At 39.0% G+C, this 24,701-nt stretch overlaps 1 long non-coding RNA gene across 3 annotated transcripts; it reads right to left on the bottom strand.

The window, feature by feature from the left end:
* Nucleotides 1–14,541: 14,541 nt before the first annotated feature.
* On the bottom strand, nucleotides 14,542–16,824 carry LOC129501854 (uncharacterized). Of its 3 annotated transcripts, XR_008662835.1 has the most exons (4): nucleotides 16,561–16,824; nucleotides 15,870–15,945; nucleotides 15,394–15,528; nucleotides 14,542–14,764 (listed from the first exon to the last, which is right to left on the bottom strand). It is a non-coding gene; the product is annotated as an uncharacterized LOC129501854 (long non-coding RNA). The 3 variants fall into 3 exon arrangements; XR_008662833.1 differs by lacking the exon at nucleotides 15,870–15,945; XR_008662834.1 differs by lacking the exon at nucleotides 16,561–16,824 and having other exon boundaries at nucleotides 15,870–16,505.
* Between the last annotated feature and the right edge of the window lie 7,877 nt (nucleotides 16,825–24,701).

Here is a 24,701-nt window from a genome sequence, read left to right as displayed (position 1 = left end):
AAACTTTTGAGAGATTGATTCCATTATGACAATGTGAAGATGTTATCAGAAATCTAATGTAATACAGATCTATATCTTTAATGAAGATAAAGACCCACCCCCAAACTACTTATCATTCTAAACAAGAACTATGTATCTAATGTGTAACTCTATGTTCAAGTAATGTTGTCATCCCAGAGCTGCACCCCCAGTCTTTCCACTCATTTTTTTTAACTCAAATTCTGTCTTTTAGAGATATTCTGAAGCCACCAGTGGAAATTAGCTATTGTCCTTTAGGAAGCAGAGTTGCATAGTTGTGACAGAGTCTTAGAATCTGCAAGCCTTAAATATTTGCTATTTGGCCCTTTATGGAAAATATTTGCTCAAACCTTCTTTATTGCACAAAGTTGGTATGCATTCATTTATTGCCCAAGTGTTTATTAAACAGCTACCGTACATCAAGTACTATGCTCCTACTTTCTATTTAAGAGTCTTTCAGGGGCAGCCCCAGTGGCTCAGCAGTTTAGCACCGCCTTCAGCCCAGGGCATGATCCTGGAGACCCAGGATGGAATCCCATGTCAGGCTCCCGGCATGGAGCCTGCTTCTCCCTCTACCTGTGTCTCTGCCTCTCAATCTCTCTCTCTCTCTCTCTCTCTCTCCCTCTCTCCCTCTCTGTCTCTACGAATAAATAAATAAAATCTTTAAAAAAATGCTTTCTGGTAAGTGCTACCTTTAGGGCAAAAATAGGTTGCAATGTGAGCATATCTGTAAGGAACTAACCCAGAATTGAAGAGAGGGGCCTGTAAACAGGGAAGATTTCCTCGTGGAAATAGTATATAAGTTAATATTGGATGTTGAATGGGAATTAGCCAGGCAAAGAGAAAGAAAGCCCAGCAATTACAAAGGCCCAGAGAGAAATTAGGGAAATGCAAACGTTTCAGAGAGAAGAATGAAAAAAGGTTAGCAAAAGTTTGGTGATACTTATGTCGGATTATTGGCAAGGGTAATGGATGGTAGAACGGTCAGAAATTCACTGAAATAGAATAAGTTGGGCTGCTGGACACAGGCCAGAAAATGTAGGCATCCGGTGTGTTGTGGGGCAGAAGGCAGGAAGTGATAGTTGTTCAAAGGGAAGCAGAAGCACCACAGTTAAGTTTGGCCGTGGAAGAGGGTGCTAAGATAGGGGTAGAGGCGTGGTAAGAAAGTGCAAGCCAGTGACTCTGACTTAGAGAGGGCGAGGTGGTGTTCAGGCTCTCTAAGGACGTTTTTTTTTTTTTTTTCTATAGGCCGGAAGCTCTCTAGGGTACTGCCCTCTGGCTGGAAGCTTTGCCTCCACTGCAAATGGTGATAAAAATTGTCCTCTTTGTTAATCTTTCCAAATCCCTCTGCAGTCCACATCTGAAATTCTTTTGGAAATTAGAAGACCTTTTATTTCAGGATTAGAGATAAAGATGCCTTCTATTTTAGCTTAAAATGCAAATGTCAATTAAGGTTAAAACACTGTGATTTATTCAAACCAAAAAGTACAACAGACAATGAGTCAACAGCTATCAGACTTATTCCAGTTTTAATTTATGGGACTTTGTGGGATTTAGAGAAGGGGTGGAGTCTCTAAAGACCAGAGGGTAATTGGATATGTGCCTACCTAGGAAGGTACCCACTAAAAGACTTCCTTTATGCTCACAACTGTTGAGCAGAAAACAGATGAGGCTGAAGAGAGCTCAGGATAGAGAACATGAGATGACCTTTGCTACATGCTCTCGTTGGCAAGCAGCCATTTACATGTCAGTCAAGAATGTTTAAACTGCTCTCAGAATATTGTCCTCAAATCTGTAGTATCATTTTTCTTTGAAAAAAAAGTTAAAAAGAAATGTCCGTCTTACCGGCCTCTACTTGGCAACATGAACTCTTTCCTCAAGCTCTGTCAAACATTTTACTCTTCTCTCAGTGGAGCCCCTTCTCATCTTTTCAATCAGGCAGCTGAAAGAAAACTCACAGTACATCTGAGGAGAATTTAATAAAGGTATTGTACTGGACAGATTCTAGAAAAATATCCTAGGAGCAGTGCAGTATTCCTGAGCTAGTAAGAGAAAACTTACTAACTGAAGGTGAGAGAAAGCTATGTGTAGAGGGCCTCCTGACTATAATAAAGACTTCACAAAGGAAAGCAGCTGACTTGTGGTGACTGCGAGAAAGAAGGAGAAAGAAGTCGGGGTGGAACTGGCCCAACCTTTCTCTCCTCTTTGACCTCAAGTGACAGCCCCTGCCAAAGGCAGCTGCTGGAAGCCAGAGGACAAGGAAGTCTGTCAATTTTGTTCATAAAGGTCAACTTTTCTGGCACAAAGCAGGATAGAGACAACTGGAAGATAGTCAGCACACCTGCTATTACATTTTTGTTCATGCTGGGCTCATCACCTAGAATGCTGTCATTCTCAATTGTAATAGAATCTTCTGGTCTAGACTATGATTCAGTGTATGACCTACTTTGAAATATGGAAATGCCTTTCTCCTCAGCATTTTATCTCTATCACTTGCACTGACACTTAACTATATACATCCTTTATTATCACTTTAAAGTTTCACATTTATATATATATATATACCAAAATGTATGAGTTACACTTCTTTTCTATTTCCACAGCATCTAACACAGTGGTCAACATAGACCAGTTAAAACAAACTGTAATCGTATTGATCTTCTCCCTCTTTTTATCATCACACCCTACCTACTCCTTCATATTTTACCTTCATATTATTATGTGGACATTCAATGGAGAAAAAAAAATCATTCAAAGTCAGTATTGGAAAGCACAAGACCTCCAGATGTTAGGATTTTTATACAAGTGTGTCAGTAGAGGTGTTCCTAAAGTTGGGCAGTGGACATGCAGGTGGAACTTAGGCTTCTATGTGTAGACATCTGTGACTCTTCACTGGAGGGTTGTTTTTTTTTTTTTTTTTTTTTTTTTTTTTTTTTTTTTTTTTTTTGCCTGCCTGATTACCCAAAGGCAGGAGAGGCGAGAAGTGCTGGGAAGTCAGCTGTCATCCTTCTCTCTCACAAGCAGCTCTCAAACAGTGACTGAGGGAGCTGATGACTAAAAATCACGGCAAACTCACCTACGGGATGAGAGGCAACGCTGAAGTACCTTCTACACGGTTTCCCAGAATTCCTCAGGGGATTGAACCCAGTTGCCCACAGCAGTCATCTGCATGATAATGCACCTTTAATAGCTTTCTTCTTTCTTCTTTCTCATTCCTCCTTTCTGCTGCCAATACTTTCGGAATCATCTCCCAAATAAATAATTCTGACTTAAATTCTTACCTTCAGGTTCACTTCTAGGGTAGCAGGATAAGATATACCAATGGTAGTCAACCTACCTGTGAGAAATATACAAAGGATGTGCTTTGCTTGGTGTAACTTCTCTACCCTGATATTTTCCTTTTCCTTTGCTTTTATGATATCTACACATATTTTTGAACCACCAGAGGAAAATTCCAAACACATTTTTAAAACTAAAAATAAATATTAGTGGTACTTTATCTTATTATAAAAGCAACATCTACTTACTGTTGAAAATTTGAAAATAAAAATAACATCACTATTCTAAAATAGCAACTGTTACTGTCTTGCTGTGTATCCTTTGAACCATTTTCTTTACATGAATTAATATTGGGGTTTTTAAAAATTGTTTTTTTCCCACTTGAGAATATATACTGAATAACTGGTCAAAAAGTATGTATATTTAACAACATTGAAAAATTATTGTAGGCTGTTTCACTATATGGATTTACTATTAGTATCCCTTTATTTTTTTAATTAACTAATTATTTTTTAAATTTTATTTCAGTTGAATTTGCCAATATACAGTGTAACATCCAGTGCTCATCTCATCATGCGCTCTCCTAATTGCCCATCACTCAGTTACCCTATCCTCCCACCCACCCCCCTTCTGTTTTTTAGAGATTTACCTACTTGGGAGAGTGCACGCATGTGCACACACAGACCTATGCTCACACACAAGCATGGGGAGGGGCCAGCAGAGAGGGGAGAAGCAGAGTCCCTGCTAAGTGCAGAGCCCAGACCTGGGGCTCTGTCTCACAACTCTGAGAGCATGACCTGAGCTGAAATCAAGAGTCTGACCCTTAACCAACTGAGCCACCCAGGCACCCCAATTACTATCCCTTTCATCGAACTTTCATTTTTTATTGTTTTGAACTTTTTGGTTTTCAAAAAAATTGCTAGGTTGTATAACTTTTAACTAAATCATCAAGATATCCCGAATGTGGGAAATCAGAGGACATATAAATTCAAAGGATATGTGATATCTTAACCTAAGTGGCCCCCAGGAAGGTCCATACTCTTACCAGCAATGACGACTATGGATTTCCTGACAACTCTACCAATTCTATTTTCTTTGTACAGTCCTTGCCAATATTTAATTTTATTTATTTGATTAATGATAAGGGCAAACCTTTAATATTCTCACTGGTCATTCTTTTCCTTTTTTTATGAACTACCTTATTTCTACACATAAGGACAGTTATTGGAAGATGCTGCTATAGTACCAGCTGAGGGTCACTCTATATTGTTCTTTGTCATTCAATTATTCTTCTTTTAAGAACAGACCTATCTATCTAATTGAGGCCTCTGATATCTTGCCTCCAGTATCTAATTCATGTTTAAATTTAACCTCGGTCTCTGTACCAATGACTCCTCTTTTTTTTCCCCCTTGAGTAAGCTCTATGCCCAATGTGGGGCTCAACCCCACAACCCCAAGATCATGAGTCACATACTCTACCAACTGAGCTAGCCAGGTGCCCATCACATGAGTCTTTCTATAACCTACTGGATCTCTCCATTGGCTCTCCTATCAATATTGAATATCAGCATGTTAAGTCCTGACTTTCAATCACTCACTATTTCCAACTTCCTCAGTGACACCCAAATTCTCTTGGCCTCCAAAATTTGAAGTAGGGGAACTTCTCTTTAATCTTTTTCCTTTTTGTACCCCAATCCAACCACGCATCATTATGCAGTTTCTTTGTTTACAAGATCTCTCTTTCTCCCGATGCATTATCTGTACAACCATGACTCTAACTTAAACCTATCACATCCTGTCCAAATGACTTATTTGTTTTTTTTTAAGATTTTATTTATTTATGCATGAGAGACAGAGAGAGAGAGAGAGAGAGAGAGAGAGAGAGAGAGAGAGAAGGCAGAGACACAGGCAGAGGGAGAAGCAGGCTCCATGCAGGGAGCCTGACTTGGGACTCAATCCCGGGTCTCCAGGATGAGGCCCTAGGCTGAAGTGGAGCTAAACCGCTGAGCCACCTGGCCTGCCCAGAATGGCTTATTTGAATTCAGAGCTAATAGAGCTTTAGACACACAATTTTTAAAATATTTTAGAATAATTAAATTTATCTGGTAATGATATATGTGCTTATACCATTAAATAAAGGTAGAAAGGATAGTGTACTTAGTTCAGTGGGCTTCTTTTTGAACACATCCTTCTATCTCTTTCGCAGATAAACACTGTCCTGAATGTGATATTTATCATTCCCACATATTTCTTTGTAGAAATAGGCTCAATAGAGGAGTGGATAAAGAAGATGTTTTATACACAAACACACACACAGAGGAATATTATTTGGCCACAGAAAAGAATGAAATCTTGTCATGTGCAACAACATGGATATATAATGCTAAGTGAGGTAAGTCAGTACAAGAAAGACAAATACCATATAATTTCATTCATATGTGGAATTCAAGAAACAAAACAAACAAAGAAAAAAGGGACAAACCAAAAAACAAATTCTTAAATACAGAGAACAGATTTCTGGTTACCAGAGGAGAGGGAAGCAGGGGAAGGGTGAAATAGGTGAAGGAGATTCAGAATACATTTATTGTGATGAGCAGTGAGTAATGCATGGAATTGTTGAATCACTATATTGTACACCTAAAAGTAATATAACCCTGTATGTATACTAGAATTTAAAAATAAATAAATAAATAGAAAGGGAACTATAAAAATATAGATTATAATCCCTGCCTTATAAAAACAAACATGCATAGGAATGCTGGTTATAAGGCACACTAAACAGTGGATGTTATCCCTAGTGATGAGATTGTGAAGCATAGAACATGTTGTCATTAAAAAGTACTGTTTTGCCAGGGAAAAAAAATTTCATGTATGTGTCATCCTTTGAGATGGATAAGCTACACCTTTGGGGGGGGGGTGAGGAGGTAGCCCGGCTGTAATCATTTAATCATCATGTATCACAATATCTATAGCAAATCAAGCATTAAAAATTATGTTCTATACTTTATATTGAATATTTTAAATATGACCTTAATTGGATATGGAAATGTATGATATAATACAGTCTCTCTCTCTCTTCAAATTGTTCACACCCTGCCAGCTCCTAATGTACCCCAGGGAAAAGCCAGACCCATTCAATGACTTAGCACCAGAATTAGGCCAAAATTTGTCTTTGGGATCCGTGGAGAGGAAGGGAGGCTCCGTAGTTAACAGTTGTAAAGCACTTGGAGCTCCCTCTGCTGGAATATATTAGTAAAGGAACAGTGGTGAAGGAAGCAGTCTACCTTGAGGGGGAAGGAATGGAAACAAAAGGAAACCAAAAGGCTCTCTAAAAGTTAGCTTTGATAGGAGGGTAAAGCAGAAGTTTGAGACAACTGCAGTCTCTTTTCTAGGGTTTTCAGTAAAATGTGTCACTTTTCCTTCTACTTTAGGAATGTTTGCCTTATACGAGGAAAAAACATAAACTTGACTTGTTAATAGATACCTTATGGGAGGCAGCCTCAGAGAAAGGCATAGCATCTTTTAGCAGGATGATGACAGAAAATTTATTCTAAATCAATTTAAATACAATTTAGTATGTAAATAAAAGGTAAGACTTTTTTTAACTTTTGGGAGTTCATTTAAATTTTCTGTACTATGTCTCTCTACTCTTAATTTTTCTTTATATTTTTAAAAATATTTTATTTATTTGATAGAGACAGCACAAGCAGGGGGAGCAGGAGAGGGAGAAGCAGACTCCCCGCTGAGCAGGGAGCCCAACTCTGGGCTTGATTCCAGGACCCTGAGATCATGACTTGAGTGGAGGGCAGATACTTTACTGAGGCACCCAGTTGCCCCTATCTCTCTAATTTTAAAGTGAAGATGACAATATCAATCCCAACCACTTTGATAATGGGAGAGCAAATGAGAAGACAATAGATGAACTTCCAAAGTGCCACATATTATCATGGCTAAAATCTCAAAACTGGCTGGTAGCCGTGTTCTCAGATGAACACAGTGCTGACTCCTAGGCACTACATTTCAGGCCCTGGTGATAAAGAAGGCATGCCTCTCAACCTCCCAGAATTCGGTCTTACAATCTACTAGGGAAGACACTGTAACACAAATAATAACAATAAAACATGGTAAATCCTATAAAATAAGAAAGAATTGGAAAGTTATGGGAACACATAATTTTCTGGAAGATCAGAAAGGCTTCAAAGAAAAGTTGAATTTGCACTGGGACTTGAGAGATGAGGTACTTGCCAGTACATTTTTCTTTCTTAAAATTGTTTATTTAGCTGTTCTCAGTAGAAATTCTCTTCCAAAAATTTTTTTTTGGAAAAAAAAAACATAATTAGGAGAACAGCAAATTAGCCTTGTTCTAGTTTATTTCACTGGCAGACTTAACAAACAACATAGAGATGTAACCTGAAAATGAAATTAAAAAAACAATTCCCCCCCAAAAAATAAATAAATAAATAAATAAATAAACAAACAATTCTGTTTATAATAACATCAAAAGAAATAGAAGACTTGTACACTGAAAACTATAAAACATTGTTGAATAAAATGAAGACCTAAATAAACAGAAAATCATCTCATGTTCATAGATTGGAAGATTTAATATCAATATCATTAAGATGCCAAAACTTCCCAAATTGATCCAGAAATTCAACATAATCCCAACTGCTTTTTTTACAGAAATTTACAAGCGGATCCCAAAATTCATATGAAAATACAAGGCACACAGAGTAGCCAAAACAATCTTGAAAAGAGGAACAGAGTTAAAGGATTCAGACTTCCCAATCTTCAAACTTACTATAAAGTTATGGTAATCAAGACAATGTAGTACTGATATTATCTAGGATAGACATACTATCCAGTATGTAAAAGAATGAATTCAAATCCCTGTCTCATACCACCCACAAAAATTAACTTAGAATGGATCATATACCTAAATATAAAAGCTAAAATTATAAAATTCTTAGAAGAAAATCTAGGCATAAATCTCTGTGGCTTTGAATTAGGCAAAGGTTTATTGATACGATACCAAAAGCACAAGTGATAAAAGACAAAATTAAAATTTTTAGATGGGCTTCCTCAACAATAAAAACTTTTGCACTTCCAAGTACACTGTCAAGAAATTGAAATGAGAGTGCATTGAATGGGAAAAAATATATGCAAATTATATACTTGATTAGGGACATTAATCGGAGCAAATAAAGAATATTTACATCCCAATTTTAGAATGGGCAAAGGACTTGAATAAACATTTCTCTTAAGATATATAAATGGCCAATAGCATTTGAAAAGATGCTTAATGCCATTAGTCATTAGCAAAATTGCAAATCAAAACCACAGTGAAGGGATCCCTGGGTGGCGCAGTGGTTTAGTGCCTGTCTTTGGCCCAGGGCGCGATCCTGGAGACCCGGGATGGGATCAAATCCCACGTCGAGCTCCCAGTGCATGGAGCCTGCTTCTCCCTCTGCCTGTGTCTCTGCCTCCCTCTCTCTCTGTGTGACTATCATAAATAAATAAAAATTTAAAAAAATTTATAAAAAAAAAAACACAGTGAGATACCATTTCACACCCACTAGGATGACTCTAATCAAAAAGACAAACAATAATGAGTATTGATGAGAACGCGGAGAAACTGGAACCTTCATATACTGCTGGTGGGAATACAGAATGGTGTGATCTCCTTGGAAAACAGTTTGGAGGCTCCTCAAAAAACTTAAAAATAGAGTTGTCCCATGACATGGCAGTTCCACTCCTAAGTATCTACCCAAGAGAAGTGAAAACTTATGTCCACATAAAATCTTATATATATGAATATCCATTACAGCATTCTTCATAATACTCCAACGTGGAAACAATGTAAATGTCCATCAGCTGATGAATGGGTAAACAAAATGTGTCCATACAATGGAGTATCATTCAGCCATAAAAAGAAATGAAGTACTGATGATAGATGCTACAACATGGATGGACCTTGAAAGTACTATGGTAAGTGAGAGAAATCAGACACAAAAAGCCATGTATTCTATGATACCATTTATATATACTATCCATAATAGGCAAATCCATAGAGACCAAAGGTCAATGAGTGGTCTTCAGAGGTAGGGAGTGACTAGTAACATGTAGGAATCTCTTTGTGCAGGGATGAAAATGCTCTGGAAGTACATAGTGGTTGCACACCTTTATGAATATACCAAAACCTACTGAATTATGCACTTAAAAAATAAAGAAAGAATTATAGCCTTAACAACATTTTAAAACTTTGGAGGCTGCTAATAACAATACCTAATACTTGATAGCACCGACCATTGTTGTTGTTCAAAATCCATTATAAAGTCATTTTGTCCTCATTACAAGCCTATGACATATTCCTTTTACTAACTCCACTTTTTATTTTTATTTTTTATTATTTTTTAAAGATTTATTTTTATTTATTTATTTATTTATTTATTTATTTATTTATGATCGACATAGAGAGAGAGAGAGAGGCAGAGACACAGGCAGAGGGAGAAACAGGCTCCATGCCAGGAGCCTGACACAGGACTGGATCCCGGGACTCCAGGATCGCGCCCTGGGCCAAAGGCAGGCACGAAACCGCTGAGCCACCCAGGGATCCCCACCCCCAACTCCACTTTTTAGAAGAGAAAACCTGAACTCAGAGAGGTTAAGCATCTTGCCTAAGGTTACACAACTAAGAGACAGAGCTGGGATTCAAACCCAAGTATGAAAGTCCATTCAAGCCAATACATTTATTTGGCTTGTCAATGTGACTATGCCACAAAGTTCCAAAGGAACTGGTAAACAGGAAATAACTTTATAAAAAATAATTCAGGGTGACAAAAGTTACTGTGCTTTCTAGAGGATACTGGGAAATTTAATCTTTTAAATATAAGATACTGGGAAATTTAATCTTTTTAAATATAAGAGTAAAACACTTTATTATTAATTATCCATGTTTAGGAGAGGCCCTTTCCTGGCACTTACATTTCAGATATTATTGGCTGCATGCAAAACCAGAAGCTTCCATATTAATTCTCTTTGAAAGGTGTGTTTTATTCAATCTTTGAGAATTAGAAATATTCACTTTATTTCCAAGTGGAAGCTGGGGAAAAAAACGGGATGGAGTGTTTAGTCCTGATAATTAACAAGGGCTGAGTTTCTTTTAATGCTGCCAACTCAAGCAGACTCAGTGAGGCTTGCGCTACAAGCCGCTGTTAACAGTGGGGTTCAGTTCTTACTGGTGAGGCTGGCCAACGTCCACTTTGTCTCTGCACAGAAGAGAGCACTGCAGATCAAGTGAGGGCTTGTTCTCTGCCATGCCAAGATTAATCATCTGCTGTATGTTGACTTATGTTCATTATCGAGAATCCCAAAAGGAAAGTTGTCTCTTATCCCAAATAGAGCTGTCTACATCCAGTGTAGTCACTGATAACCTTGTAAACAGGAAAATCTTCATGTGAAGTCATAGCTGAGGGACACAAGATTAAGGGCAGCGTCTTAATGCTGGAGATGGCAATGACTCTGCCTGTTTCCATTCTTGCCCACTGTAATCCATTGTCTATGTGGTAGCTAGGAGACTGAGACTAGAACAAATCGAGTGCCTTCCATTACACTTAAACCTGAAGTTCTCACATGACCTTTGTATGCTTGCATATCTGAGCCTGTCTCCCACCTTTGGTTTCTTCCAAGAAACCAAGAAAACGTTGAAGGGAGAACTACAAGTTTTAAGAAACTTGAGAGACCTATGAACAACATGTGAAGTGTGAATTCTATATGGATTCTGAATTGAACAGCACAACTATAAAAAAATTATGAGGCCAGGGCACCTAAGTGGCTCAGTAATTGAGCTTCTGCCTTTGGCTCAGGTTGTGATCCCGGGGTCCTGGGATCAAGTCCTGCATCAGTTCCCTGCAGGGAGCCTGCTTCTCTCTTTGCCTATGTCTCTGCCTCTCTCTCTGTGTATCTCATGAGTAAATAAATAAAATATTTAAAAGGAAAAAATTATGAAGCAAAAGGAGTAGCTTGAACATGGATTGGATATGTGGATTAAGAATTATTGTTAATTTTTTAGGTGTAATAATGGTATTGTGATTATGGGTTTTTTGTTTTTTGTTTTTACAATAGCTCTTGTCTTTAGAGATACATATTGAAATCCAGGCAAAGTAACATGTTATGTGGGATTTGCTTGAAAATAATCTAATGAGTAGAGGGAGGAGTGTGCAGGTATAAATAAAATGAGGTTGGCTACAAGGAAATAATTATTGATGATGGATGATGAGTATTTGGCAATTTATTATACTATTCCTAAATATCTCTGTAGCTATGAGAAGGGGCACAAACATATTCTATAAATTTTATTTTATTTTTATTTTTTATTTTTTAAAAAGATTTTATTTATTTATTCATGACAGACAGAGAGAGAGAGAGGCAGAGATACAGGCAGAGGGAGAAGCAGGCTCCATGCAGGGAGCCCAACGCGGGACTCAAGGCAGGGTCTCCAGGATCACACCCCAGGCTGAAGGCAGCACTAAACCACTGGGCTACCCAGGCTGCCCCACTCTATAAGTTTTAAAAACAGGAGACAGCATGGCGTCTTGGAAAGAATATAATCGTTGAAGTGAGACATCTGGAATCCTAAACTCCATCTTTTACCATCTGCATCACCTTGAGTGACCTCTCTGAGTATCTGTTTTTTTTCCTATAAAGCTAAGGATTTTAAAACCTACTGAGTCACAGCACTGAGAGCTAAATGAAATCACAGAGGTCTACAGCCTACTGCAGTGCTAGCACATAGAAGATATCTTAAAAATGGCATAAAAAAGAGTAACACAAATACAGCAGTTTACTCTTGTTAACGAGTCACTCAGTTCTTGTTTCTCTGTACTGTTATTGAACTATTCCTACCAGTGTGTTGTTTCTTGCAGACCAGAATGTAAACTGCTTAAGGAATCTTTAATTTAAAAAAAATTGTTTATTGTGCCTAGAACAGTGATGGACATAATAAATGATTATTGATTGAACAAAGCAAAGCAAGATATTTGGCCTCTGGGTTTGGACATCAAGAACTAATATTGAATCACTAACATTGACTATGTCTGTGGAACATCAGCAGATTTATGTTTTTTTACTAGAGTTATTAAACACATATTTATCTTACTAACCTCTGTTCTAGGCACAAGAGAGTGCTAAAAGTTGGAAAGAAGAAAATTTCCAAATACCAGTTAACACTGGAGATGCATTGTGTACGTATTTTTTCTATCATTTTTGTTAGTGTAGATAGTAGTGCTTTCATGCATTTGTTGCCGATCTGTCATGTTTTGTATGGAGACCAATTTACTTGACATCGTATGTGCTTGGCATTAAAAACAGGGTAAGAATTCTGTTTTCAAAAGGGGCACAGTTAGCTGGTAGACTCTGCCAAAGCAATTTTCCCCCTCCCTTCCTTTAACCTCCCAAGGAGACAATTGGTGACATTCTAAGCAGATGCTTGCTCAGAGAGTGGGCAGCAAGCCGTGGGCAGCCTGCTCGCTTAATTTTAAGCAAGATCTTTGTGTGTTTTATTATATTAATTAGTGTATTGGCAAGGTCGAATGGGATTTTTAAACCAGCAGGGGTTTTGCTGATCCCTTAATTTGCAGTTTGTGATGGTTCTTTTGTTTTTGTTTTCGTTTAATTCTTCCACCCATTAAACACTTCAATCTAGCATTAGTTGTAACTCCCTGTACTGCTAGAGCTTTAGGGAGTGATGCATGAAGACAGAACGTGGCTGGAGTTAAGGAGGGCAGAGTGCATTTTGTTCTTTGGTACTGGTTTGAAAGGGGGCAGCTACTTTCATTTTATGTATATAGTTATTTCACTGTAGGAATGAGCTCCTAGAAAAATGATGCCACGTAGTAAGCACTTTTTAGGGATATGTAGAAAAATTCTTCAACCTTTCCTTTGAGCTTTAGGTAATGCAAGTAGAAACACTTGATTTAAACATCTTGGGCCAGTGAAGACTGAAAGAAATGCACCAGAAAGGGATACCTTTGTGGATTTATGTAAATGAATATTAGGAAGATTTTCCTGTTGTCCTTGAATTAACTATTCATCTTCTCACCATTGTTTGAGGGCAGAGATGCTTCCTTAACTCATCTACTACCTACAATACTCATTTTAGTTAATAACACTAATTCAATTCAGCCTAATGCTTCATTTAAAAATTCTATATAAATCTTATTTCTTTCTTTACACTCTGTGCAGCCTTGACCCATGACTTTGAGGGGAAAACACATGGTTAACACTTACATCCCTCTGTCTGTAGGCAAAAAGAGTCAGGCATTCCCAGAAAAAAGAAAGATGACACATAGCTTTCTGACATAAGAAAAGTCATTTTCGGCCCCTCGCTGTCTTGTGATCTATGCTCAACTGGTACTGCTTCCCCAAAGCACATTTTTTGCAGATCTTCCTGGGATATGTTGAAATTGCAGAAGAACAGACCTCAGTAGTTGATGATTTGAAAAGAATTAAAAAATGTAAGAACCAACAGCTACTATCAATCCAGGAGATAACCTAATCTCACCAGGGACTATAGATCAGTGGTAAAACTCAGTGTTGGTTTTGGGTGCCCGGGTGGTTCAGTTGGTCAAGCATCTGCCTTTGGCTCAGCTCATGATCCTGAGGTCCTGGGATGGAGGCCCATGTCGGGCTACTTACTCATTGGGGAGTCTGATTCTCCCTCTGTCTCCCCTACCTACCCATGCTGCACACACACACTCTTTCTCTCAAATAAATAAATAAAATCTTAAAAGAAAGAAAGAAAGAAGAAAGAAAGAAAGAAAGAAAGAAAGAAAGAAAGAAAGAAAGAAAAAGAAAGGAAGAAAGGAAGAAAGAAAGAAAGAAAGAAAGAAAGAAAGAAAGAAAGAAAGAAGAAAGAAACGCTTTCAGTGCTGGTTCAAAAGTAAAGATTGAGCTGACATATATTTTTGCATTAACTTTGCAGGACTGAACTCCCTTTGAGCACTCAGATACCGGACCAGCTAGAGCCAGAGAGTTGATGATACCCCAATTCCATGCTGAATTCCCCCTTGCGCAAGCCCCTTCATGAATATGTATGCACCCTTAGCTTAACACTTCTGTAGTTTTGGGGACGCCTGGGTGGCTCAGTGGTTGAGTGTCTGCCTTTGGCTCAGGTCATGATCCCGGGGGTCTAGGATCAAGTCCCACACATCGGGCTCCCTGCGAGGACCCTGCTTCTCTCTCTGCCTGTGTATCTGCCCCTCTGTGTCTCTCATGAATAAGTGACTAAAATCTTTAAAAAAAAATTTACCCAGTTTTATTGATCAAGGAGACACTGTTTTGGGAAATATCCCCAGTGTTCTCCTTTACTTGGTGCAAATATACCCTTCCCTTTGCTATTCTTCAGTTTGCTTTGAATTTTGGCTCCACTGCAAGAGGTGAATTTAGTTTCGGGTAACATGTCCAACACCTAAAAATGGAAGAAATCCTTTATTACTTAAAAATGTATTTTGTTGAATATTCAAAATTTTTTAAAAAATGGGGCCATGGTGGGGGTGGGGAGAAACGCAAAGGAGTTATTTCTGAGGAAAATTTGAGAATTAAGGATTGATGAATTAGTAAATAGATGCCTTATGATTAATTTGCAATATAATAAAACATCCCATTTTAAATCAGGGTGGGTTTTTAAAAATATTTTCTTAAGTGTATTTTGATAAATTCCTGATGGACAGGTAAAGTTCGTGTTAAAAGATCATAGCCAAACAAATTCTTCCAAAATGAATGGAGCTTTTACTTTTCAAAAGTTACTACTGCTTCTGAGGGGAAGGGAGTTCATTTCTAACTGAAGAGGGAATAAAATGAAATGGCAACCCTTGTCATCGTCTCCCCCATCTCTGCCTCCCCTCTTTCCTCCTACCCCCCACCAACCACGAGACCATGATAATTGCTTGGGAACATTGGGATCCTGAGAAAAATAATAATAAGTAAAATAACTTAGAAAAAGAAAGACATAAATATGGAGAGTCATTTAAGCTATTTACAAATAGCCAAGTTTTAAATAAGTATGCAGAATGTTCTCCAAATTATAAATTATTCTACCTTGCAAAAACATCTGGCACTGTGTCTAAAATCCATTTAATATATATTGCTTCCTTTTGCTTTCTCTTTTTATTTCTTTTTCAAGGATGCTTGAAAGGGTACATGGCATATTTTTTGAAGTGTTCTCTTCATTCACTGATAATGGGAAATAAAGAAAAACAGAGACAATGAGAACAGCATAGTATTGAACTGACCAGGGTGGCTGTTGAACACTGTGAAGACTGTCTAGATTCTAAAAAAATTATTTGGGAAAAGTCAGCACTGTTGAGTGTGTTGAAGGCTCAGGGGTTTGTAAAATATATCTTTTTCTGAGAAATGTTCTGGAGGAGGTAAGAAATAGTAAAGGCAATTATGTCTTAGAAGGGATGCTTCATTATAGTTTGGTTTTAAAACTTCCGTTTAAATTTTGTTAGTATTTATTTAGCACTGACTTGTTGATTATAAAAGGTTAGTCATTGAGTATCTGTGTGGCTTACCATTTTTCAGAAGAAGAATTTTATTTGTAAAGCAGGATCTGGCTTCTGCTGTCTCGAAGCTCTTCCTTTGAATACTCTTGTAAGGAAATTACTCATTTTGGAAAATGACACAGAATGACATAGGGTTGTAGACAAACAATGATCTTCAGAGTTGGATAAATTTAGCCTTGAGTCTAGCCTCCATAGCTACTGGTTGTGTCACTTTGAACAAGCTACTTAACTTCTTTGTGTGCGTGTGTTCCCCAAAAAACCTCATTTATGGATACTGACATTTCAGTTTCACATCATTTTCACACGTCACAAAATATTATCCTTTTCATTTTTTCTCAATCATTAAAAAATGTAAAAAACATTCAGGTGGGCCAGATTTGGCCTGTAGGTCATAGTTTGTCCACCAAGTCTAAGGAGTCTACTCTCCAGCCTAATACTCTCTTCAATCCCTTAGCAGAAAGATTCTCCTAGGTCAGGGCTAAAACAGACCACGTCCTGAGATAGGAAATGGGTAGTTCCTACTCAGCCCTTGGTTTTAGGAAGAGGATCTATTCAAACTCTCACAATGTTACTTGTATCATTTAGAACGGGAATAGGTGAAGGAACAGAAAGTCAATTTGCTGATCCTCCTTTCAGATGTATGGTGAAGGCTTTAGGAATCCTGAGAACCATACTTAGGGTTCAAGCTCTAAACTCTTACCTTATAGCTCAAAAACACTGGCACCCAAAGATCGGCCAAGGTGAGCAGCTGTAGGAACCCAGGTCCAAGAACTCCTCACTTCCAAATGTAGCTTCTGTAGTCAGGGCTTAGGGCTGAGAGTCCTTGAATCCTTCCAGGAGGTAGAAGAGCAGGGCCCTCCTTACCTCCAGAGTGATTACACATCTGCCCTTCTGGGCTGCATTCTAAACCCAGGAGCTCCCTAATCCCTCTGTTGGTCCCAGCCATCTGTGGGTAAGAATTAAGGCCAGCAGCTCTGCTTGCAGCCTGTGACTTCTGAAGAACTTTGGTGCCTTTATAATCACTTCCTGTGGGAGGAAGGGCACAGAGGATGGTGTCCATTTCCTAAAATAGAAAGCTGAGGCCAAGCAACAGCAAAACAAGATAGTAGCGGAGTCAGACCTTGAACCCAGGTCCCTGAACTCCCTCCAGGCTTTTTCTCCTGCCTGAACCACAGGGGGACACGGGGGTCCCCATGACCTGCCTCTCACTACCCAGCAGAATGCTGCTGCAGCTCCCCAAGTTCCTGGGAGATGGAATCAGGGACTCTCGGGTGCCCCTCCCAGCTGGCACTGTTGCCCTAGAGACTTACTTAACCTCTTTAACCTTAGTTTTCTAATCTACAAAAGGACATTATAATGTACTTACCTCCTAGACTACTAGATCTTAAAGCAGCTGAATCTTTTTTTATGTTATGTGATGCTCAGGAGAAACTGTGCATAAATATGCTTAGCACACTGCCTGGCATATATTAATGTCAGAGCTGAGTAACCATAACTTTCTTTCTTTCTTTTTTTTTTTTTTTAAGATTTTCTTGATTGGATGCCTGGATGGCTCAGTTGGTTGATCATTTGACTCTTGGATGATCTTGGGGTCCTGGGGTCCAGCCCTGGGTCGGGCTCTGTGTTCAGCAGGAGTCTGCCTATACCTCTCCCTCTGTTCTGCAACACCCCCCCCCAACTTGTGCTTTCTCTCTCTCTCTCTCTCTAAAATAAAGAAAATATTAGAGAGAAAGAGAGAGAGACACACACATACACACAGAGAAAGAGAGAGAGAGAGAGAACAATAAGGAGAGGCAGAGTCAGAGGGAGAAAGAGTCTCAAGCAGAGTCTACTCAGCATGGAGCCCAATGCGGGGAGGGGTCCATCCCAGAACCCTGCCATCAGACCCGAGCTAAAACCAAGAGCCCACACAGCTCAACCAACTCCACCAACTAGGCACCTCAATTTTAACAATTTCTTCAAAGACGGTCACTTCATAAAAATAGGCCTCTCTTTCTTCCAGAAACAAAGGCACATTTCTGCCTTGTGTAGAATGTGATCTCACTGAAAGTTCATGGGCCATTAGACTGAATGAAAATCACAGATGAGGCATCAGATGCAAGTTCTTATACATGGGTAAAGAGGATAATGTTTTCCAAGTTTCAGCAGAACAAATAGAAGTCAGTGGGAGTGATCTGGAAAGTAAAATAAAAACACAGCAAACTAAACTTCTGGGTGGAAAGCATTGACAGGTCATAGTCCAGTGAAAAAAAGCACAGACTCTGAGGCCAATCTGCCTGGGTTCAAATTCCAGCTTTGCTGCTTACTTGTTATGTGATATTGGGCAAGTTACTTAACCTCACTGTGATCAGTTCCTACATCTATAAAGTGGGTTAACAAGAATACTCGAAACGGTTGTTGATATGATTTCCTAGGTGATTAGTCATCAAGTGCTTAGGACAGTGTATGGCACACAGTAAAATATATATAGGTATTTGTTCAATAAACAAATATAGCAGTTTTCTTATTATCTTAAAACAAATCCAGGGATCCCTGGGTGGCGCAGCGGTTTGGCACCTGCCTTTGGCCCAGGGCGCGATCCTGGAGACCCGGGATCGAGTCCCACGTCGGGCTCCCGGTGCATGGAGCCTGCTTCTCCCTCTGCCTGTGTCTCTGCCTCTCTCTCTCTCTCTCTCTCTGTGACTATCATAAATAAATAAAAAAAAATTAAAAAAAAAACAAATCCATATTTAATTTGCTTGGGTAGGAAGACACTCTCGGAAGAAATACCTGTAACACACACAAGGCCCATGTTTGTACTTTCTTGGTTTCCTCTTTTCCTCTTCTTTTTCTCAAAAGGGGTATTCATTTTTATACATTTAATTGCGGAGGGAGGAGACCTATGATTTAACCATTTATCCTTTAAAAATTTTTTTTGGTGCATGAGCTTGGTTTGTTTGGCACACAGTTTGCTGTTGACTCTTTATTTTTTCACAACTGGCATTTTTGGACCAGAACATAAGGGCATAGGAAAGTACTGGAAGAATTGGTTTTGAGATGTTTTTATTTATTCCTATAGTTCAGATGATCAGAGAGACCAATACAAAAAGAGTATGCTGGTTCCAAGATTGGTAGTGAACCCCCATTCCCCAGATCACTGGAAGCTTTCAAAGAATTAGAAGCTATAATTTTTGATGAGGCTATAACAGATTTTTATTTTGAAGAAGAAAGCTTTATTCTTGAGAAATCTCTTGTTGCTCATTATGCATCATTACCATTGTCTCTGAAGTGACATTTAGGGAAAAGCATATCCTCAGTTTTCCTTCTGGGAGTAGTATACTAGATCTGAAAGAAGCCGAATCTTTTTTTTTTTTTTTTTTTTTAAGCCATGGGATTAGTTTTTTTTTTTTTTAGATTTATTTATTTTATTTTTATACAGAGAGAGACAGAGAGAGAATGTGAGTGGAGGGAGGGAGAGAGGGAAAGGGAGACAAGCACTGAGCATAGAGCCCAGATGCAGGGCTCCATCTCATGACCTTGAGATCATGACCTGAGCTGAAATCAAGTTAGCTGCTTAGCCAACTGAGCCACCCAGGAGCCCTCGTGGGATTATTTCTTTTTCTTTTTCTTCTTCTTTTTCTCATGGCATTACTTTTAATCAAGAATATTTTTACTATTAAAACTTAATTTGTGGGATGCCTGCGTGGCTCAGTGATTGAGAGTCTGCCTTTGGGTCAGGGTATGATCCCAGGGTCCTGGGACCAAGTCCCACATTGGGCTCCCCACAAGGAGCCTGCTTCTCCCTCTGCCTATGTCTCTGCCTCTCTCTCCGTGTCTCTCATGAATAAATAAATAAATAAAATCTTTTTTTTTTTAAAGAAAAGCTCAATTTGTTTTCCTAACATCTAATTTTTTCTTTATTTATTAATTACAGAGTTACTACACTCAAAGCAATTCCAAACTTGGTAACTATAAATAACAATCTCATTGACTGATATGGAACTTTCTTGTATAGGCAGTCCTCTCTTTGCACACCACAATGGGACTGTAAAAATAGACTCTGCAAACCGAAACCATGCCAAGCAATCTTAATAATCAGTGGGAAGAATTAAAATTGTTCTGTGATCATTTGTCAAAACATAAAAACTGCCTTACTGTTGGTTATAAATGTATAATGAAAGGAAAAAAGAATAGTAAAACTAATACATATTTAGTCCACCGTAATTTTAAACGTTAGATTGAGCATTAAAATGTTTGTTTGTAAAAAACTTATCACAAGTAGTTTGAATAGCACTAGCCTTCTTCTCATCATATAATTTATGATGTGGAACGAGCCTCTTTTCTCTATGTTGGCTAATTCTCATATTCCTTCCTAAGTTTGGATCGGCTTCCAATATTTTATCCTTTGTGCTTTCAGTGTTGTAAAAGAGCTCTGACAGTTGCCTTAATGTAAAGTGTTTTGCTGTTGTCATTTCCCCTGGGACATCTTTATCCTTTTTATCAAAACTACTTTCTTTGTTTACATCCACAAGTTTGCCCCGCTAAGTTCCTCCGGCTGCATATGTAATGTCACCAGTCCCACAGTCAGCTATTTCTTTATAGCTCCATTTACGTTCAGTTTGAATTTCACATCTCACATCACCACTTTTTTTTTTTCACTTTTTGTTTCTTTGCTGTACTTCCATCTTTCCTGGCCAATTCCCTCTTTCAATGATCTGTTTTTGTAAAATGTCACATGGGTTTATCACTGGGAGACAAGAAGTCTCAACTAAATGCTCTGCTGGCTGAGTGTGGACTACATTACAGATGTGTAGTGACCAATCCCTGACAGACTTTGAAAACAGTGATGTGAGGGCACCTGGGTGGCTCAGTGGTTGAGTGTCTGCCTTTGGCTCAGGACATGATCCCAGGGTCCTGGCGTGGAGTCCCACATTAGGCTCCCTGCCGGGAGCCTGCTTCTCCCTCTGCCTGTGTCTCTGCCTCTCTCTCTCTGTGTCTCTCATGAATAAACAAATAAAATCTTTTTAAAAAGTGAAAACAGTGATGTGATTGGTCACTGATCATGATGTGCATCTGTTATTTACATAGTGATTGGTGAACTAAAGAACAAGCAGTGAGTTGATACCGTATAAAATCATTCAGTAACTATACCCTACTACCAGAGTTTGGGACTGTGTTGTTAGGGGATGCTATTTAACCCCATGGTAACTCAATTGTGTGCATATCACAACCATGGAAAGTGAAGACTGTATATTGTATATAACTTGTGTGTTTTCTGTAATATAATTTAAGGGATGTTAAAGCAATAGCCCTCAACATACTGTGGGGGTGATCATTTTACCATGATTATTCAATTACGTTATTCCTCTGCAACATCCTTGAGTGACTTTCTACACAGGATTGCAAAAATGACTACAATCCTTCACTCCTCTCTGTGCCTTAACCTTTTTCAATATGACTTTTTATCTTGTCCTGTGAAGAGGTGAAGTCCCCACTCCCTGAATCTTGGTTGATCTTGTGACTTGCTTTGGCCAATTGGATACTAGTGCTTAGCACACTTCTTATTCTGTTGGGGCCTTCCTCTCTGCTGTGGGAAGCTAGCTGGCTTCAGGATCAGTGTCCCAGCAGAGAATGTCCCAGTTCCCAGTTGACTCAGCAGTTGACTATAGACACATGACTGAACTCCGTCAAGATCTGGAGAATTGTTCAGCTAAATTTACCTCAAAGTGCTGACCCCCAGATTTAAATAGCTTTGTTTTAAGCCGTTAAATTTGGAGTGGCTTGTTCTGCAGCGATACCTAACTGATATTCTTCCCAATGCTCATAGGACCAATTCTAACCAAGATGCTTTCCAGCCATGACTTAGACACCTCTAGCAACAGAGAACTCCCCACCTTTAATAATAATCTCTACTTTTGTGTGATATGAGACTAAAAACAACACAAAACCCCCAAAAGGTGGCTCTGGTAATTATAGTTATGAAATCTTTAAATAGCACTGAGTATATTTGAAAGTTATTTCTTTATAATAACTCTATTACCCTACAGTTTCTATTCATTGGGCCGAGTTCTACTACTTTTTTTTTTTAAGATTTCACTAATTTATTCATGAGAGACATAGAGAAAGGCAGAGACACAGGCAGAGGGAGAAGCAGGCCCCCTGCAGGGGGCCCGATGCAGTACTTGATCCCAGGATCCCGGGAACACGACCTGAGCTGAAGGCAGATGCTCCACCGCTGAGCCACCCAGGCATCTCTGCTACTTTTTTGTTTTTAAGAGTTATTTATTGATTTTAGAGAGAGAGAAAGAGTGTGAAGGAAGCCAGAGGGAGAGAATCTTTAAGCAGATTCCCTGCTGAGTGTTGGAGCCCGATGTAGAGCTTGATCCCATGACCCATGAGTTCATGACTTGAGCTGAAACCAAGACTTGGGAGCTCAACTGACTGAGCACCCAGGCACCCTGGACATAGTTCTACTTCTTAGGGATAAATAAAATAATCTCTCTTCCACTTGCATGCTTTTCAAATACTTGAAGATAGCAATTGTGTGCCTCATGAGTCCCCACTTCTTCATGCTATATGTTTCCAATTCTAAGTGACATATAAATTTCTCCAGAGAGTCTTGTCATTTCCACTTCACCAACAAATTTCTCCCTGTTAGTCAGAGTTTGCCACAGAGTTAGCATTCCCCTAATCACTTACTTTACACGATAAAACTGTCAAGCAAGTTAAGACATTTTCAGATCACTGCTCTTCAGCTAATTCAATTTTTTTTAGTCTACATTATGAAAGCAGCTTCCTTCTTCTTTTTTTTCTCTTTCCATCTGGCCTGCCATAGCGGGGACTTTTTGGAAATGATCCTGAGACTGTTTAAAGGACAGAAAATAAATTAGAGAGGCTGGAATTCAGGTAATATGCTTGCCAGGTACAAGTTGGGACTATTCTAGAATGTTTTATATCTTGCGTTTTTGTTTTAGGTGTATTCCTTGGATTTTAATATTTTCAGGTGTTGGAACCTTGAAGAAAGACTCATTATGCCTTGTGTATTGCTTGTGTTTACTTAATGTTGCTATTTGGGTCTCTAAGGCCATGGATAGTGATTTTCATCTGGATGCCCTCTCCCTACATGTTGGGTCCAGGAGTAGGAGTGTGGAATCCTAACCGAAGATAATAACCACTGTGCCTGCCAGAGGAAGGTACAGAGGAAGCAATATCCTGGTGCTAGAGGAGAGACAGGATTAAGGACATATTCTGTTTGCTGAATATGTAAAGAGAGCCAAGAATCAAATCTGGAAAGATGTGGAGTTTCTTAGGTGAATGACTTGTATGGGAACACCATTTATTAGTTAGAGAGGGCATAGTGCATGGATGTGTAATTAGCTATTAGAGACCAGAGTGAACAAGGAGGATTGAGTCATCTTTATATTGTTTCTAAATCTGAAGTGGTATACTATTCCACCCTGTGTGAGAGGGAAGGAGACCCTTGGAACTTGCATTTTTACAATAATTTTTTTTACTTAAATGGCTATTAGAGCAATGTCTTCCAACTGGTCCTGTTTTCCAAATTATGTTCCCTGCCATCTCTCACGGCAAAAGTCCTTTGAATATTGACACATATGTAGAGATCTTTCCAATTCCCATTTGTGCACAGCCCCAAAATTGGGATACGAGTTGTAGCAATTTTCTCTTGAAGTCTGGCAAGCATTTTGTCACCAATACAAATGCACTGATGCCTTCGAGTCCATGCCAATTCCTGGTGCTGAACTCTGCACATTTTATATTCATAGTCATTTTTTCTTTATGTCAGTGGTATATTCTGCTTATAACTCAAAATCCTTCTGTTCTATCCTTGTTTTCTTCCAAATTGTCTCTAGTAACTGGAAACTACACCAGGGTTCCCCATAACTGCCTGATCACCAGCTCCACAGAAGCCATTCAGCCTTTTGAAAATCCTTTTCAGGTAGGTAAAGTAGCATAAGGGCTGGGGGGAATATCAAAACCCAGCCTCCTGGGTCACCAAGAGTTTCTAGGACTTGTGCATGCCAGGAAGCTCATATGGCACTGGGTACGCCTGGGTCTCTTGTCTGAAATATTCTCTCTTAAATTGCACCTCCCTTAACTCTCAGTCCCCTATTCCAGTCTGCAATCACGACCTCAGCAGTCTCCTTAATTTTCCTGTGACTACAGGTTGAATTCCGAAAGCTTTTACAGCTCATGCCCATTCCTCCATAAGGAATCAACTAGTTTGGTAGTAACTGTGAGAGGGCATACTGGGTTCTAAAACAATGATTTCATCTGAGATCAAACTGGGTTTTTTATCCTTATTCCAAGCAGCCTGGATAAGCTGAAAAGCAAAAGCACAAAATAAAACTGTGAAAGGTAAAATGAAATGGAGTCACTTATGTCGAGGGGTTTTTAGCATGGAGCCAGGAGGCCATTAAGGAAATGGGCCTTAAGGAGCCTCGGTGCCCATCGAAAGATGAATGGATAAAGAAGATGTGGTTTATGTATACAATGGAATATTACTCAGCCATTAGAAACGACAAATACCCACCATTTGCTTCAACGTGGATGGAACTGGAGGGTATTATGCTGAGTGAAGTAAGTCAATCAGAGAAGGACAAACAGTGTATGTTCTCATTCATTTGGGGAATATGAATAATAGTGAAAGGGAATATAAGGGAAGGGAGAAGAAATGTGTGGGAAATATCAGAAAGGGAGACAGAACATAAAGACTCCTAACTCTGGGAAATGAACTAGGGGTGGTGGAAGGGGAGGAGGGCGGGGGGTGGGGGTGAATGGGAGACGGGCACTGAGGGGACACTTGACGGGATGAGCACTGGGTGTTATTCTGTATGTTGGTAA

This window comes from Nyctereutes procyonoides, unplaced genomic scaffold (genome assembly GCF_905146905.1).
Source record: "Nyctereutes procyonoides isolate TBG_1078 unplaced genomic scaffold, NYPRO_anot_genome, whole genome shotgun sequence".
Classification (NCBI taxonomy): domain Eukaryota; kingdom Metazoa; phylum Chordata; class Mammalia; order Carnivora; family Canidae; genus Nyctereutes; species Nyctereutes procyonoides.
This window is presented reverse-complemented; position numbering and strand designations above follow the sequence as displayed.